This window comes from Panthera leo, chromosome B3 (assembly GCF_018350215.1).
Source record: "Panthera leo isolate Ple1 chromosome B3, P.leo_Ple1_pat1.1, whole genome shotgun sequence".
In the NCBI taxonomy this organism is placed as follows: Eukaryota; Metazoa; Chordata; class Mammalia; order Carnivora; family Felidae; genus Panthera; species Panthera leo.
The window spans coordinates 58866291-58884348 of NC_056684.1; the positions used below are offsets into that span (position 1 = coordinate 58866291).

An 18058-nucleotide genomic window follows, 5' to 3' on the forward strand; every position below is an offset into this window, starting at 1 on the left:
ACCTACACTGGATGCCTCCAGAAAGTAGACAAGTGAAACCTGGCAACGTTTAGAGTATTGGTTATAAAAAAGATACATTTTTGTGAAGGTTATCCAAGACAAAAAGAAATAAGAATGAAGACTGAAAATAACTTTTTAAAAAAAGAATTTCCTTTTGGTGTTCATTTTAGTCATGCTTCTTAAGGCTTGAATATTTTCTTAAAGAAAGGGTATCATTTTCGGGACTGCTTTCCTAATAACCAGTGACTTCTCCAAAGTAAGTATTTGTCTAATTTACCACTTTAGAAGAACAAGAAATGTTTTTATTACTAGATACAATATGTATTTGAAATTTGTAGTTATTTATTTGCTTTATAAAATACCATTTTCCATAAATAATTTTGATCATTTTTTTTGTAAAAATAAACAAGTACCATGCAGGCTAGTTTCTTTTTGGGTGCTAAGACAAATTAACACAACTGAGGGCTATCTCAAGTTCCTTCAGTGATAGTGACTGACTATAACTGTGGATTTCCAAGGAGAGATGGCATAAAGAATAAACTATCAGAACTCCTAGTGGTATGTGTTTTGAAAAAACATCCCAAGTAATTCTGATTTATTCTTTCCCATTTCCTAAACAGGACTTTTAAAAGCCAATGATAGAGGAAGCTTAAGAAAGTTGAACTATGCGAGGCTGTTATATTGCACACATTCATAACAGTAAGAAATCAAAAAGAGCAAAAGACATAACATCCACTGTAGAAAGCTATTCAGCAACTAAAATTGAAAATGAAAATGTTAGGCACACTAAGATCTGACTCAGAAACACAAGTTAAACTCTACTTTGACATTAAATTTAAGTAGCATAAAAGTAAATGTTATTCCAAAATCTAAAATATAAATAATATCAACTTACTGATGATGAAAGAATTTAAGACTTTAAAAAATTATACAAACTTTCTATGGATAAGTCTAAAATTTTTTGAATTATGTTTTTAAGAAGTAAATTGAAATGAGGCATTCAGGAAAAAAATTAATGACTTCTTTGCTTGGAAAGAAAGGTTAAGTACAAATGGAAAGAATTAAGGAGGTATTGGTCAATTTTACAAACAGCTCACCACATCATCGGGGCAATATAATTTTAATTGCTGAGTAAAGAGTCAATTGGGGAAATAGTTGAAGAACAAATCACACTTACATAGGCTTTCAAGGATGGGGGCTGTTTACAATAGGAGACTTAAGTAACTGGGGCCAATAAAAAGAGCATAAAGTCATCTTAAATCTATTCCAGAATAAGGTTGGGTATGTACAATAAATAAATAAATGGAAAAGTTGATAAAATAGAGTTAGAGAAAATAAATGGATATAAAAGAATTAAAAAGGAAAAACAGAAACAAGAATAATAAGCTATTTGTGAGAAAGACACCATGTCTCCTAATGATAGTAATACAAAACAAAACATTTTAGTGGCTTTTATTATTATTTCTTTTTCTAACAATAAAATTAATGATGCCAATATAAGGAAAAAGGGAGATTTATAGAAATCTATATTTTCTTTTTCTTAATATGCAATATTTACTATGGACAAATTTAACCTGGAGTTGTTAAATCATCTTTATGCAATGTAAAACTGCTGTTTTAAATATACGAACATTTAGGGGCACCTGGGTGGCTTAGTTGGTTAAGCATCAGACTCTTGATTTCGGCTCAGGTCAGGATCCAATGGTTCATGAGAGTGAGCCCTGCTTGGGCTCTGCACTGAAAGTGTGGAGCCTGCTTAGGATTCTCTCTCTCCCTGTCTCTCTGTCCCTGCCCCCTTCCAAAATAAGTAAATAAACATTAAAATAAATAAATAAACATTTTAATATGCTAGTTCCCAATGAATTTCTCAAGGTATACCATTTCCTCTAAGAAATTTTTAAATTTTTTAATCAGTTATAAAATATAGAAGACTAAAAAGTTAACCTAAAAATTTATTGTAAAATATAGTTAATACTATCAGACATGGTACATTAACTAAAAAAGGGTCCACCTATACCTATTATAATATTGCAACAGAACAATTTATAGTATCTTTCTTTTATAGGTGTTTGATAATCTGACTAGCCCAAATTCAGCCCTAAAATTATAATATTAAAATTAGAGACACTAGACACTAGACAGAGATAACAAAAAAATCAATAACAATGCTTGACCACAGGGGCAACTGGCTGGCTCAGCCAGCAAAGTATGTGACTCTTGATCTTGGGGTTGTAAGTTTGAGCCCCACATTAGGTATAGAGATTACTTAAAAAAAAAAAAAAAAAAAAAAAAAAGAATGGATGACCACACAACTGTCCCTTGTTAAATAAGTAATTTGTGCTATCATATATGCAGAATTTTCATCTTTGGAGAAAGAGCTAACCCTTAATACAGGATTTCAACAGCATGACAGACAACAACAGAGAAAAAAAGAACCAGCTATACAAAGATGTCTGTCAAGTTGGGACATCAAACTTCACAATAAACAGTGAATGACTACGACAGCATAAATAAAAATACATAACAATAATCAATACAACAAACTGCTCAATTATATAATTGTCAGGCAACATATTTGTAAAAAGTGTTATAGAAGGGAGGGGAGCCTGGGTAGCTCAGTCAGTTAAGTAGCTCACGTCATGATCTTGAAGTTTGTGAGTTTGAGCCCTTCAGCACAGAGCCTGCTTTGGATCTTCTGTCTCCCTCTTTCTCTGCCCCTCCCCAGCTCACACACACTCTCTGTCTCTCAAAAATAAACATTAAAAAAATTAAAAGTAAATCTGTAAAAAAAAAAAAAAGAAAAAAGGAGTTATAAAAGGGGGAAATTTGTGTGGGTTAGAGCTAGAAGGGAAGGTTTCAAGAAAGAGGTAAATATACTGGACCATGACAGAGAGAAGGAAAGAAACACCTGAAGAATGAGTAAGAAGGTAGATAGAGTATTCAGGAGACAGTGAACAGATTAATTTGACTGGATTTATTTAGAAAGTGGAAAGAGGAAGTTTAGACAAGCAAATTTGGAATAATTATAGAAAAACTTTAAAGTTAGATATTTTCAAGGGCATCCTATATCCACTTCACAGGGTCATTGTTAGAATGAATGACAAAGTATATGGAAGTATCTACAATACTCTTTCATCCAATAAAGACTCACTAACATATGTGAAAGGTATTGTGCTAGTACTGTCACACAAAAATAAACTTATCATCTCCATCTCTGGTAACTTATTATAGGAAGGAAGACAAACAAGTAAACAAATAATTAGAAAGTGATGCTATGTGTGCTATACCACAATGATCTAGAAAGTGACATCTTAACATGGAGACTATTGCTACTGTTGGTTTCTATTTGATAGAGGAAGTCTGAACTTTGTGTAGGAGGCAATAGGCAGCTGTCATAATTTCTTTTAAGCTCTCTGAGAACAGGAATCTAATCTGATTTATGTACTACAGCATTTCCAGTGTCTTTTCAGGTAAGAAGCTATGAGGACTTAGACTAGAAAGATATAAGAGGAAATTTTAGGAACAGGTGAATCAAATACATTTAAGAATGACAAATTGAATACATGGCACAGTGGAATGGAAGCACTCAAAAAATGATTCTATAATCCTAGCCTAGAAACTAAAGATACTTGTACCCAAAATGGAACAATTGAGAAGGTATGGAAAAGCAAATGCTTTAGGTATACTGAACTAAGGGTTACAGTAAGATATCCAAATGAAAATAGTTTATAGACACATGGAAATATGGAACTAGACTCTAGGTGCAAAGTCAGGGCTAGATGTATAGGTTTAAGACTCATAAATATAAAGATGATATATTAAACTATGAGGAGCTAATTTCTATTAGGAAACAAATACAGAAAACAGCTATTAGTCAAAGGAGTGATCTTAGGTATTGACTATCTTTAAGAAGGGAAAAAGGAAGTAATGAGGATAAAGTTATCACATGATGGTGTAAAACTGTGATGTCTCAACAAGAATTAAATATTGTACCTTATCTCTGAAGCATTTTACCTATTTATTTAAAGATTTTTAATTCAGTTCTCTCTCTCAGTAACCACAATGTTAAAACTGTGCTCAGCTAGGTGAGTAATATGGTAATTTTATTTAGTTTGGATCCCCCAATTTCCTTATATTTTTTATAAAATTCAACTGTGTACTTGAATTTTATTTTCATCCTGGTGGCTGCTTGAAAATAATTAACTTATAGCTTACCAGTAACAGGATACTAGCTTCATCCTAACAATTTAAACATGAGAACATGAAGAAAGAAACAACATACACTCTAGCTATTGACAGTCTTTGGGTGGCATCGCGTTGGAAAACCAAATCATAAGAGATTGTTGATACACTTTTCAGTTCACTTTAAATATAATAGAACTTCATACAGAATGATAGATATTCTGTAAAACACCTTAAACATCAGGCTGCAAACTCCCAAAACCAGTAGAAAATGAAACGATGATGACAAATAACTATAACATTTCTCAATGTTACAGTCACAAAAAGGCATTTCAGTCAAGAGAATTAGACTGTATGTTTTAATCCTGTACTGAAAATCAAACCAAGATAAGTCACTTTTTTGCTTCATTAGCTCCAGTTTCACTTATAGGTTTCAATTTCTCAATTATTGTATGAAAAACAGGTTTATATTTTTCTAGTCATTCTTTTAATATATTGTCACTATTATAAACAAAATAAATCAATCGGAAATTTTACTCCAAAGGAGGGAACCTCTTTTTCTAGCCTTCATCTACTGGTAGTATCCACTTCGTACCGGTCATTTGGAAATTAACAAATTCAAATGACTCTTGCATCATTCAATTTAACACCTACAATGTTGACTATTTTAAGTATCCCTGAGGGTCCATGACATGTGATAATTTATAATCTTCTGAGACATGAGTTAAGAGTTGTGAATGCTGGAAGGGTGAAGTGTGCAAATTTTGACAAAAATGTTACTGCAGGCTTTCCCTACAAAGCAACATATAGGGAAGACTACTTACTGGCATTTGAACTATTTACTTTGATTTCTTTATGAGGAACATTATGGGGCAAAAAGACCATACTTATTTTGCATCTCAAGGTATAGGACCGGCATGCAGTAGTAGGCACAGGAAGGAATCTGTTAATTGACTGGATTTATGGAAGGTAAAGAGAAACCAGGGAAATGAAAGAAACATGGTAGCTAGAAATTACAGCTAATAGCATCTGAACAATCACCACCACCATTTCACCCCCATTCCCAATGCCAAGAGGTTCAATTGCTCTTTCCTCTTCTTCACATTATCCACAGGCTGCATTTTTGTTATTTTTTTTATCCTTAAGACTAATTCTATGAGGGGAAGGGAGAAGAGAAGGGAAGCACATGATTTGATTTGCATCAGGGTCAAATGCTGTTCTCCTTTACCTCTTGCTTTCCTCCTCCACCAAACCTACTGGACTACTCCTAAAACCAGCATAAAATAAAGGGGACTGAGGTGGGAACCAATTAGCTAATCTTTGAGTAAGTAATACCAAGCATATGTCACATATTTATGACAAGTACATTAGTCTTATGTACATTAAGTGGTTAAACACTTCATTTCAACTTCAGTATTCAAATATTCTTTAACAGAATAAACAAAACTATAATGTAATTGGGTAACAAAATTCTTTTTTAAGTTTTATTTACTTATTTATTTTTGAGAGAGAGAGAGAGAGGGATAGAGCATGTGCATGCGTGCAAGCAGAGAAGGGCCAGAGAGAAAGGAACAGAGAGGATTCCAAGCAGGCTCTGCACTCAGTGAAGAGCTCAAAGCAGGGCTTGAACCCATGAACTGTGAGATCATGAGCTGAGCTGAAATCAAGAGTCGCACACTCAACTGACTAAGCTGCCGTGGCACAAATTCTTGTATGCCAAACTTGATTACTTTCTGAATTCACATCATAAAAAAAAAAAATGTCATCTCAAAACATTATTGTAGCATACTGAAGAACAGAGCAAACCATTTATTCATATATTTCACAAAAAATTTTTTATTTTTTTGAAAAGTAAGCTCTACACCCAGTATGGGGCTTGAACTCACAACTCTGAAATCAAGAGTCCCAGGTTCTACTGATTGAGCCAGCCAGGCACCCCTACAAAAATTTTTTCTGTTTTGCTTTGTTTTAAATTTTCCTTTTTTTTTTAATGAATTCTCTTTTTAAAGAAATGTTTATTTGTTTTGAGAGAGAGAGACAGAGAGAGAGGGAGAGAGAGAGCATGAGCAGGGGAGTGGCAGAGAGAGAGAAGGAGAGAGAGAATCCCAAGCAGGCTCTATGCTGTTAGCACAGAGCTCAAAGCAGGACTCAATCCCACGAACCATGAGATTGTGACCTGAGCCAAAATCAAGAGCCAGACACTAAACTGAGCCACCCAGGGGTCCTCTACTTTTTATTATTAAATATTTTCAGATACAGAGAGAAGTGTCTAGAGAATATAATGTCCATGTTTCCATCATTCAGAACTTAGTCAAATTTAAACATTTTTTTGCCGTATTTGTTTTAGAACTTTTAATAAAGAAAACATTACATATACAATTAAAGTTCCCTAGCACCTCTCTCTAACATGAGCCTCTTACCTCAAAGATAACCTCTATCTTAAACTGGGTGTTAAATATCCCCATGAAACTTTACACATTCATTAATAAATAGTATTGATTCATAGGCCTCTAAATATATGGCATCTGGGCAGGAAAGAGTTAACTGGGCATGCTTTGTTTGCTGAAACCCTGTACACTCTAAAGAAAGGTTTGTCTTTAGGACTGTTGCTTGGCTGGAAGCTGGAAGATAACTTCTGAGCCTATGGAATGTTCTGTCTGATATGTGTGTTTCTTGGGCCAGGCTATACCAGCATGATTAAATTAAGTTTATCCTAACAAAGAGATTTATGGTGTATATTTGTTTTTGCTAGGTGGGGCGTGGAAGGGCTAAAGTCTGAATAATTGAGCTCAGTTATGCAAGCACTGCATGACATGTGGGCAGGACATGACTGATCCCTGAAAAAATCCCGGGACCCCAAAGATCAAGTGAGCCTCCCAGGTTGGAAACACTTCACACATAGTGTCACACATCTTTGCCAGGAGGATTAAGCAAATCTCCATGCAACTCCACTGTGAGGGGACACCTGGAAGCCTGCATCTGCTTTCTCCTGGATCTTGCCCCATGAGCTTTTTCCATTTGCTGATTCTAATCTCTGTCCTTTCACTGTACCAAACCATAACTGTGAATATTAATAATTCTTCTGTGTCCTGTGAGCCCTTCGAGTGAATCATCAAATCTGAAGGTGATCTTGGGACTTCCAACATAGCATAATGTATCTATTTTGCAACTTGCTTTATTCTCTCCTCATTATACTTTTGAGATTTATCCATGTTGATAAATGTGGCTTTGTTCATTCATTTGAACTCCTATATATAATTCCACTGTATGTGTATGGGACATATCCATTCTCATACTGATGAACATTTGTTTCTGATTTTCAACCTAATAACAAATACTCTTGTACAGGTCTGAAATTGTAGGTACATATTAGGTGCTGAGTTGTAGGGTATGTGGATCTTCTCACACTTATGATTGACCTTTTAATTAATAAAATTCTTAATTTGAATTAAGTCCAATTTATCATTTTTTAAAATTCATGGTTACACTATTCACAAAAAATAAACTCAAAATGGATGAATGACCTGAATGTGAGACAGGAAACCATCAAAACCCTAGAGGAGAAAGCAGGAAAAAACTCTCTGAACTCAGCCACAGCAATTTCTTACTTGACACATCTCCAAAGGCAAGGGAATTAAAAGCAAAAATGAACTATTGTGACCTCATGAAGATAAAAAGCTTCTGCACTGCAAAGGAAACAATCAACAAAACTAAAAGGTAACCGACGGAATGGGAAAAGATATTTGCAAATGACATATCGGAGAAAGGGCTAGTATCCAAAATCTATAAAGAACTCACCAAACTCCACACCCAAAAAACAAATAATCCAATGAAGACATGGGCAGAAGACATGAATAGACACTTCTCTAAAGAAGACATCCAGATGGCCAACAGGCACATGAAAAGATGCTCAACATCACTTCTCATCAGGGAAATACAAATCAAAACCACACTGAGCTATCACCTCATGCCAGTCAGAGTGACTAAAATGAGCAAATCAGGAGACTATAGATGTTGGAGAGGATGTGGGGAAACGGGAACCCTCTTGCAGTGTTGGTGGGAATGCAAAATGGTGCAGCCGCTCTGGAAAACAGTGTGGAGTTTCCTCAAAAAATTAAAAATAACCCAGCAATAGCACTGCTAGGAATTTACCCAAGGGATATAGGAGGGCTGATGCATAGGGGCACTTGTACCCCAATGTTTAGAGCAGCACTTTCAACAATAGCCAAATTATGGAAAGAGCCTAAATGCCCATCAACTGATGAAAGGATAAAGAAGTTGTGGTTTATACATACAATGGAATACTACTTGGCAATGAAAAAGAATGAAATATGGTCTTTTGTAGCAACGTGGATGAAACTGGAGAGTGTTACGCTACTTGAAATAAGTCATACAGAGAAAGACAGATACCATGTTTTCACTCTTATGTGGATCCTGAGAAGCTTAACAGAAGACCATGGGGGAGGGAAGGGGAAAAAAAAGTTACAGAGAGGGAAGGAGGCAAACCATAAGAGACTCTTAAAAACTCAGAATAAACTGAGGGTTGATGGGGGTGGGAGGGAAGGGAAAGTGGATGATGGGCATTAAGGAGGGCACCTGTTGGGATGAGCACTGGGTGTTGTATGGAAACCAATTTGACAATAAATTTCATATTAAAAAAATAAATTCATGGTTAGCTTTTTGCAGTGGGGGGAGGATTAAGAAATCTTTACCTATTCCATGTCATGAAGACATTTTTTTGTTTTCTTCTAGAGGTTTTATTAGCTTTAAAGTTTAAGTCTACAATCTATTTTTTTAAGGTGTATTTATTTTTGAGAGAGAGAATGAGAAAGTGTGAGCAGAGGAGGGGCAGAGAGAGGGGGACAGATGATCTGAAGCAAGCTCTTTGCTGACAGCAGAGAGCTAGAACTCAGAACCATGAGATCATGACCTGAGCTGAAGTTGGACGCTTAACCAATTGAGCCACCCAGGTGCCCCAAATCTGCAATCTACCTTGAATTTAATTCTGTGTATTGTGTAAAGTAGGAGATCTAAGGTTAATATTTTTCCATTTTGGTATCAAACTGACCCAGTACTACTTATTGAAGACTATCCTTTTCCCCACTGCATTGCATTATCAATTTTATCATAAATTAAGTGACCATATATGTGTGGTTAGTTTTGGCATACTCCAATCTGCTCCACTGGTCCATCTGTCTATTCTTGTGCCAATACTGTATTGTCTTAATTACCTCATTAATAATAGTTTTATAATAACTCTTGATATCTGATAGAAGTCACTAAGTTTCATTCTTATAGACTGTCTTGGCTATTCTTAGTCTTTTACATTACCATACACATTTCAGAATCACTATACCAATTTCCAACAACAACAACAACAACAACAACAACAACAAAATATATATATATGCTACTGGGATAATGAATAGGATAGCACTGAAATTCTAGATCAATCAAAGAACTGACACCTTTAAAACTTTGAGTCTAAAACTTTTGAGTAGCTCAGTCAGTTAAGCATCTGACTTCAGCTCAGGTCATGATCTCTCAGTGAGTTCAAGCCCCACGTCAGGCTCTCTGCTCTCAGCGTGGAGCCAGCTTCAGATTCTCTTGTTCCCCCTCTCTCTCCACTCCTTCCCCCTTCTCACTTTCTCTCAAAAATAAAGACATTTAAAACTTTGAGCCTTCCAGTCTGTCAACATGGATTTACTTATATGTTATCTAATTTCTGTCAATAATATTTTGTAGTTTATAGAAGTTCTTGTGAATATTTTGTTAATTTTTTTTCAAGAATCTGATGTATTTTATGCTATTAAAAATACTTTCCTGTGGAAGCTGGCTGGCTCAGCTGGTGGAGCACGTGACTCTTGCTCTCAGGATTGTGAGATCGGGCCCTATATTGGGTGTAGAGATTACTTAAAATCTTTTTTTTCTTTAATATTTTTATTCATTTATTTTGAGAGAGAAAGCATGAGCAGGGGAGGGGGACAGAGACAGAGGGAGAGAGAGAATCCCAAGCAGGATCAGTGAGTCAGCTCAGAGCCCAACACAAGGCTCAATCCCATGAACTGTAAGATGGTTACCTGAGCCAAAGTCAAGAGTGGGATGTTTAACCAACTGAGCCACCCAGGTGCCCCCTAAAATTAAAAAAAAAAAGTTTCTTTTTAAAAATTTCACTGTATATGTTTGTTGCTGACATGTATAAATACAATTAACTTTATACATTAGCCTTCTAATTAGTTTGCTAAATACTTATGTAATATTTACTGGGGCATCTGGGTGGCTCAGTTGTTTGAGTGTCCAACTCTTGATTTCAACTCAGGTCATGATCCCAGTGTTGTGAGATTGAGCCCCATGTCCAGCTCTGAGCTGGGCATGGAGCCTGCTTGGAATTCTCTCTCTCCCTCTGAACTTCTCCCCACTTGTTCTGTTTCTAAGATTAAAAAAAAAAAACAAACTTATTTACTGTATGTAATAGTTTGTAGATTGCTTTGAGTTTTCCACATTCAAAATTATGCCTGCAAGTAATATCAATTTATTAGTTTTATTTCTTCTTTTAATCTCTATACTGTTTATTTTCTTTTTTGCACTTTGTATCGTTGACTAGGACTTAAAGTGAAAAGTTGAATAGAAGTGATGATAGTGGTTCTTAGTTTTCATGATTTCAAAGGGAAAAGTTTTGATAGTTCATTATTAAGTGATATTTGTTATAGGATTTTTGTAAATACTCTTTGTCAATTAAGGAAATTACCTTTTAGTCCTAGTTTGCTCAGAGTTTGTTATTTATCACAAACACACGTTGAATTACTTGAAATGCTTTCTTTGCACCTATTGAGATGCACCTACTTGATTTGTCTCACATATTTTATTAATGTGGTAAATTACACAGATTGCTTTTCAAATATTAAATAAGCTTGCATTTCAAAAACAAACCCAACATGGTCATCATGTATGTCATTTTTATCTATCTCTGGATTTGATATGCTAACATTTTATTCGGTATTTTTAGATGTACTATGTTGGGAAGGATCATCTGTAATTTTCCTTTTTCATAATATACTTAGTTTTGCTACCCAACTTATTCTGGCTTCATAAAATGAGTTAAGAAGTGAAAAAGCTCATTTTAGATTGGTTGTACTTCTTTAAATGTTTGGAAGAATTCACCGGCAAAAACATTTGGGCATGAAAATCATTAAGGAAAAGTTTTAAATTACACATTCAATACCTTAAAAACATTTTTTTAAAAAATTTGAGAGATAGCATGTGCCTGAGAGGGGGAGAGCACAGAGCCTGATGTGGGGCTCAATCCCACAACCCCGGGATCATGACCTGAGCTGAAATCAAGAGTCAGATGCTCGAATGACTCAGCTACCCAGGAGTCCCCAGATTCAATATCTTAAATAAATATGGAACTATTCAGATTTTCCATATCTTCTTGTGTCAATTTTGTATATAGGTGTTTTTCTAGGATACTATTCATTTCTTCTACATTTTCAAATGTTTTGGCAGTAATGCAACTCATTAAATATCCTCTAATATTGTTATTTGTAGGGCCTATATTGATGCTTTTTCAATTCTGATATTGATAATTTGTGCCATCTCTTTCTGTCCTGATCAGTGCTAGAGGTCTTATTTTCACTTTCTTTTCAAAGAACCAATTTTTAGTTTTGTTGATTTCATTACTGATTTCATGTAGTGATCCCAAATTTATTATTTAAAAATTTTTAATTGTTTATTCATTTTTGATTAAAAAAATTTTTTTAATGTTTATTTATTTTTGAGAGAGACAGAGAGCATGAGTGGGGGAGGGGCAGAGAGAGAGGGAGACACAGAATCTGAAGCAGGACCCAGGCACCATGCTGACAGCACAGAGCCTGATGTGGGGCTCGAACTCACAGACAACAAGATCATGACTGAACTGAAGTCAGATGCTTAACTGACTTAGCCACCCAGGTGTCCTGTAGTGATCCCAAATTTAGTAATCTAGCTAAACATTCTTATTACTTATATTAGTGTCTCTTTTGGGGTGTGGTTAGACTTGATTACCTATTCAATTTACTAAATGGTTATTGGTTTATTCAGGTTTTCAAATCTTCTTGAGCCAATTTTGGTAAGTAATTTCCCAGGAAATTTCCATTTGATCTAAGTTTTCAAATTTATTGTCAAAGTTTTATTTTTATTTAAAAAATTTTAATGTTATATTTATTTTTGAGAGACATAGAGAGGGAGAGACAGAATCTGAAGCAGGCCCTGGGCTCTGAGCTGTCAGCACAGAGCCCTACACAGGGCTCAAACCCACAAACTGCGAGATTATGACCTGAGCCGAAATCCAACACTCAATAACTCAGCCACCCAGGCACCCCTGTCAAAGTTTTAAGTAAAATTTTCTTGTGACTTAAACTATATCTTCTGTTGTTCTGAATATTAATTAATCTTTTCTATTTTTCTTCATTAGTATTACTAGATGTTTGTTTATCTAGGGTTTTTTTTGCCCCTAATTATTCTTTATTTTCCATTTCATTTATGATTGCTCTTGTCTATTTTTTCCTCCTTTCTTTCTTCTCCTTTCTCTGAATCCAGATTGTTTGGGTTCTAATGCTGATTCTGCTCTTTAGCAGCTAAGTAATCTTGAAAGTGTTACGAAACTTCTTTGTGTCTGCTTCCAGTCTATAATATGGAAATAATATCTACACACTGATTTGTTGTACATTTACACATACACATACCTTTAGAACAAAAACTGGCACATACTAACCACTCCAATGTTAGCTATTATTAGTATCATCATCATTAGTAGTAGTAGCAATAGTATGACTATGTCGACCACTACTATTAATACTATTCAGGGTGAGGGGCACCTGGTGACTCTTGACCTCAGGGTTGTGAGTTCACCCCCACGCTGGGCATGGAGCCTAATTGAAATAAAGATTTAAAAAGTACTATTTTGAATGAAACTCATTTAATTTTTAGGATTTTTTTTTCTTACTGATTTCAAGGCCATAAATTTAGCTGTAAATATTACTTCAAACGCATTCGTCACATCTTGATATGTGTGGTACTTATATCATTGTTCAGTTCTATAAATTTTGAAATATCCCTTATAAATACACACCTCAAAAAAAAAGTTATTGATGACCAACATTTTTAAGTTTATAATAAAGGGATTTTAAGATACTATTCATAATATAAATAGCCTAAATTTTATCAAGACTCTCTGTGACCTAGTAGATAGTCAATTTCTGTAGTTGTTCCATGTATACTTTAAAAAGTCTCTCTTTATGAAGTATAGAGATCTGTATAGATTTATATATATTTGAATAAATTTAACAATGTTTGCTTCAAAATTCTATTTTTGATGACTTTTCAGTTTTGACAGAAGTATATTAAAATCTTTCATGTTAATTATGTAATTGTTAATTACTTTTTGAAATTGCAACAGCTTTTTGTCTATTTTCTGGCTATGTTTTTAGATTATTTCTTCTCTTTAGTAGGTTGTTCCTCTTGTTATTATGGAGTAACATTCTTCTTTTTTCCTTAAAATCTATTTTGTCACTTGTTAATACTTTACATTAGATTTCTTTAGTTTTCACTAATGAATATCTTTTTTGAAATTAAGGTAAAATATACATTATGTAAAACTTACCATCTTAACCATTATTAAGGGTACAGTTCAATGGCACTAAATATAATAATATGGTTGTATAACCATCACTACCATCCATACCCAGAACTTTTTTCATCTTTCCCAACTGAAACTCTGTATTCATTAAACAATAATATCCCCTCCTCCGCCCAGGGCTTGGCAACTACCACTCTTTCTGTTTCTATGAATTTGACTACTCTAGGTACCTCATACAAGTGGAATCATAACAGTATTTGTCCTTTTGTGACTGGCTTAATTCACTAAGCATAATGTCTTCGAGGTTCATCCATATTGCAGCATGTGTCGGAATTTCCTTCCTTTTTCAGGCTGAGTAATATTCCATTGCACCTATACCTCACATTTTGTTTATCCATTCATTTAACAATGAACACTTGGGTTGCTTCACCTTTTGGTTATTGTGAATAATGCTGTTCTGAATATGAGTGCACTAATATCTGTTCAAGTTATCTGTTTCTATTTCTTTGGGGTATATACTAAGGGAGAACTATCTTTTACAGTCCTTTTATTTTCACATTTTCTACGTGTATATGTTTAAGATTTAGTTGTAAACACTTTGTAGTTACATTCTGCTTTTGTATTCTTTTATGATCTCTTTTAACAGGTAACTCTAATCTGTTTATACTTATCATGATTTTTATAATTTTTTAAAAAGTTTATTTATTTTTTTTTGAGAAAGAAAGCATGTGAGTAGGGGAGGAGCAGAGAAAGAGGGAGGGAGAGAGAATCTCAAGCAGGATCCACAGTGCCAATGCAGAGCCCTGTATGGGGCTCAAACTCACAAACCATGAGATCATGACCTGAGCTGAAACCAAGAGTCAAACACTTAATCAACTAAGCCACCCAGGAGTCCTGATTTTTGTAATATTTGACCTTATTCCTTTGATTTTACTGTTTAGATTCTAAGTTTTCTTCTTCCTTTCTTTCAAAATTATCTCCTTTTCTTCTTCTACCCACTGTTAGATGGAAGTGGCACATTGTATTTCTATTCTTTTACCCTTAACTTTTTTAAGTTTTTATTTTTTATTTAGTTGCTTTTTGAAGTAGGCTCCATGTCCAACATGGGGCTCAAACTTATGAACCTGAGATCAAGAATTGCATGCCCGGGGCACCTAGGTGGCTCAATCAGTTAACCGTCCGACTTTGGTTCAGGTCATGATCTTGCGGTTCATGAGTTCGACTTTGGCTCAGGTCATGATCTCGCGGTTCATGAGTTTGAGCCCTGCATTGGGGTCTGTGCTAACAGCTCAGAGCCGGGAGCATTCTTCGGGTTCTGTGTCTCCCTCTTCCTCTGCCCCTCCCCTACTCACACTCTGTCTCTCTAAAAAATAAATAAACATTTAAAAAAATTAAAAAAAAAAAAAAAAAGAGTTGCATGCCCTGCTGACTGAGCCAGCCAGGTACCCCAACCTTATTTTTTTCCCCAACTCTTCATTTTTAAACATATTTAATTTATACATTTTTTAAACAAAATTACAAAATATTCAGTATTTCTATCCTCCTTCTGAGCAGGACATGGACCCTTTCACTTTACCCTTGACTATCTTCTCTTATTTGCTGCTTTTGCTGTCATAACACAAAAATGGTTTTAAGCCAAAAATTAAATTTATCAATAGCTTTGATCAATGAGTTCCCATTTTTTGTAGCTATTAGTGTCTCTTCAATTTTCTTTTTACTAAAGAATAACCTTTACTCTTCTTTCATCAAGTGTGTCTATAAGAGGTAAACTCAGTCTTGTGTAACTGAATGTCTTCATTTTATCCTCAATGTCCTCATTAGCTGATAGAACTTTCTATGTTAGTAGTTATTTTCTACTCACCACACTGAAGATATTATTCCATTATCTTTTGTCATTTGATTTGCTGATGAAAAATCTGTCAATGTAATTGTCATTCCTTAGAAATAATCTTTGTTTTCTGGTATCATTTAAGATTTTTCCCTTTATTTTTGGATACTATGAAGTTTTCCTACAATGCTTAAAAGCAAAGATCTTTATTATCCCACTTGACACTCAGCAGGCATATATGATCTGAGAACTCATGTATGTCTTTATTCAACTGCAGAAAATTCTGAGCTCTTCAAACCCTTCAAAATTCTTTTCAAGTATTGATTATCTACCATTTCCTCCATTCTCTACCCAAAACTCTTATCAGACATATGTATATCTTCTGTCTTAACATCTCTGTCATATATACATATGATATATATTTACATCTCTTTGTCAATCTCTGCTACATTCTTGGTAAATATCTCAGTACAAGATACCAAATCATTTATTTCAGTCAATTATGTTCATGGTCTAGTATCTCATAGACTGATTTTTATTTCAGTGACTGTATTTTCATTTCTAAAATAAATAATTGGTTTTTACATTTATCTATTTTTGCTTTTTCTCTGCCTGTTTCTTAATCACTTCTTTTTTTGAGTAAGTTATTTCTTATTTATCTCTCTGTGCATCCTTAAACATGTTTAGTTTTTAGCAGACTGCTAGATAAAATTGTTTTCACATTTCAATTGTTGATATGGTGGCTATGTCCCTTAGCATTAATATTTTTCATAAATTTTGGAGTTTTGGTTTGTTGATTGATTTTCAGTGTATGTGGGGTATTTGTTTTTCTCTTTTCCCCTCTCTGTGTAAACCCATATTATCTAGTAATTATATTTTTTAATCTTTTTTTAAAATTATTTATCTATTTTTAGAGAGAGACTATGTGCGCATGCACACACAAACAGGGAAGGGGCAGAGAGAGAATCCCAAGCAGGTTCCATGCTCAGCACTCAGTATGGAGCCGGTCGTGAGCTTGATCATGACCTGAGCCAAAATCAAGAGTGGGACACTCAACCAGCTGAGCCCCACAAGCATCCCTCTGGTAATTTTAAAGATGCTTTCACCCAGTTCCCCAGTCTAGAATGAGATTTATAATCACATTTCAGAGTTTATATTCCATGATGCTACAGAGGTAGCACAAATTCAGTAGAAAACCAATGGTGGTGTGGTATGACCATGCAGTATGGTCACAAGGCTGCATCTGTAAGTTCCTATCTCCATAAGCCTTTAGGTTGCTAAACACTGTAGTCCTTGATAGCAGCCAGCAATAGCTTTATTTTCTGCTTCCTCTGCCAAGGAGATGGGGCAGTAATCAGGTCCTGACTTTAAGCAATAAGCCTGGCTCCTACTTTATTCTTGTTGCTCTTAAGAGCCAAATTCCCAGAAACCTAGATTTTCAGACCCGAGCATCATAAGTCCATTGAATTCCTTTCATCATTTAGGTTTTTTTTTTGTTTGTTTGTTTCTTGACCACAGAAATGTTAACATTGTTTTGAGATTATCAGTAATTTTTAGTTCTCTTTTTATATATATTTTGTCTATCATTATGTGTGTGAGCAGAATGCATATGTAACGGTGAACATGTTCAATGTTAAAGCCATCTGGATAGGAGATTGAAAATTACTTTAAAAATCCATGTATATATAGAAAAATCATATACTCTCTGATACTCTAGCTTGTCTCTCCAGTGTTGTTTAGGAGAATCATTAACCTTGGTTAAATAAACAAACTCCTGGGGCGCCTGTGTGGTTCAGTTGGTTAAACATGCAACTCTTGATTTTGGCTCAGGTCATGATCCCGCAGTTCATGTGTTCAAGCCCCATGTCAGACTCTGTGCTGACAGTGCTGAGCCTGCCTGGGATTCTCTGACTCCCTCTCTCTGCCCCTCCCCTGCTTGTGCTCTCTTTCAAAAATGAACATTGAAAGAACCCCCAAAAAACAAATGAATTCCTGCTGCTACTTACACTGAGGCATGCTACACAGGAAAAACCCGTATGAGAAGCAGCTTGATCACTACCTATTGTTTGGAGTAACTGTCTTTGTGACTCTCAGCATGAGGCTGACATTTGAAATGAACTGTTTTCTCTATTCAAGGTATCTAAATATACAGGGTATATCTAACCCATTGGCAAACAGGTGGACCTTCCATGAATTTTCAGTTTCAACTACTTTGGAGGATATCTGACCCCCTCCATGAAGTATGCCTCCAGGATACTTTGAAATATCCCCAAACTGTATTTTGTGTCACAATATAGCCTACATTCTACATTTTAAATTAAACCAACCCAAAGAGATCATCCAAATATAATGAAACATGCCACAAATTATCTAGCCATTTTTGCATGAGGTGGCAATACAAAATTAAATTTATACAAGTATATCAATAAAAA

The 18058-nt window shown here is 34.9% G+C and overlaps 1 protein-coding gene across 4 annotated transcripts in view; it reads right to left on the bottom strand.

The window, feature by feature from the left end:
• Positions 1-18058, bottom strand: part of GOLM2 (golgi membrane protein 2) — a 104495-nt gene that overhangs the window by 9086 nt on the left and 77351 nt on the right. The window lies entirely within an intron of this gene.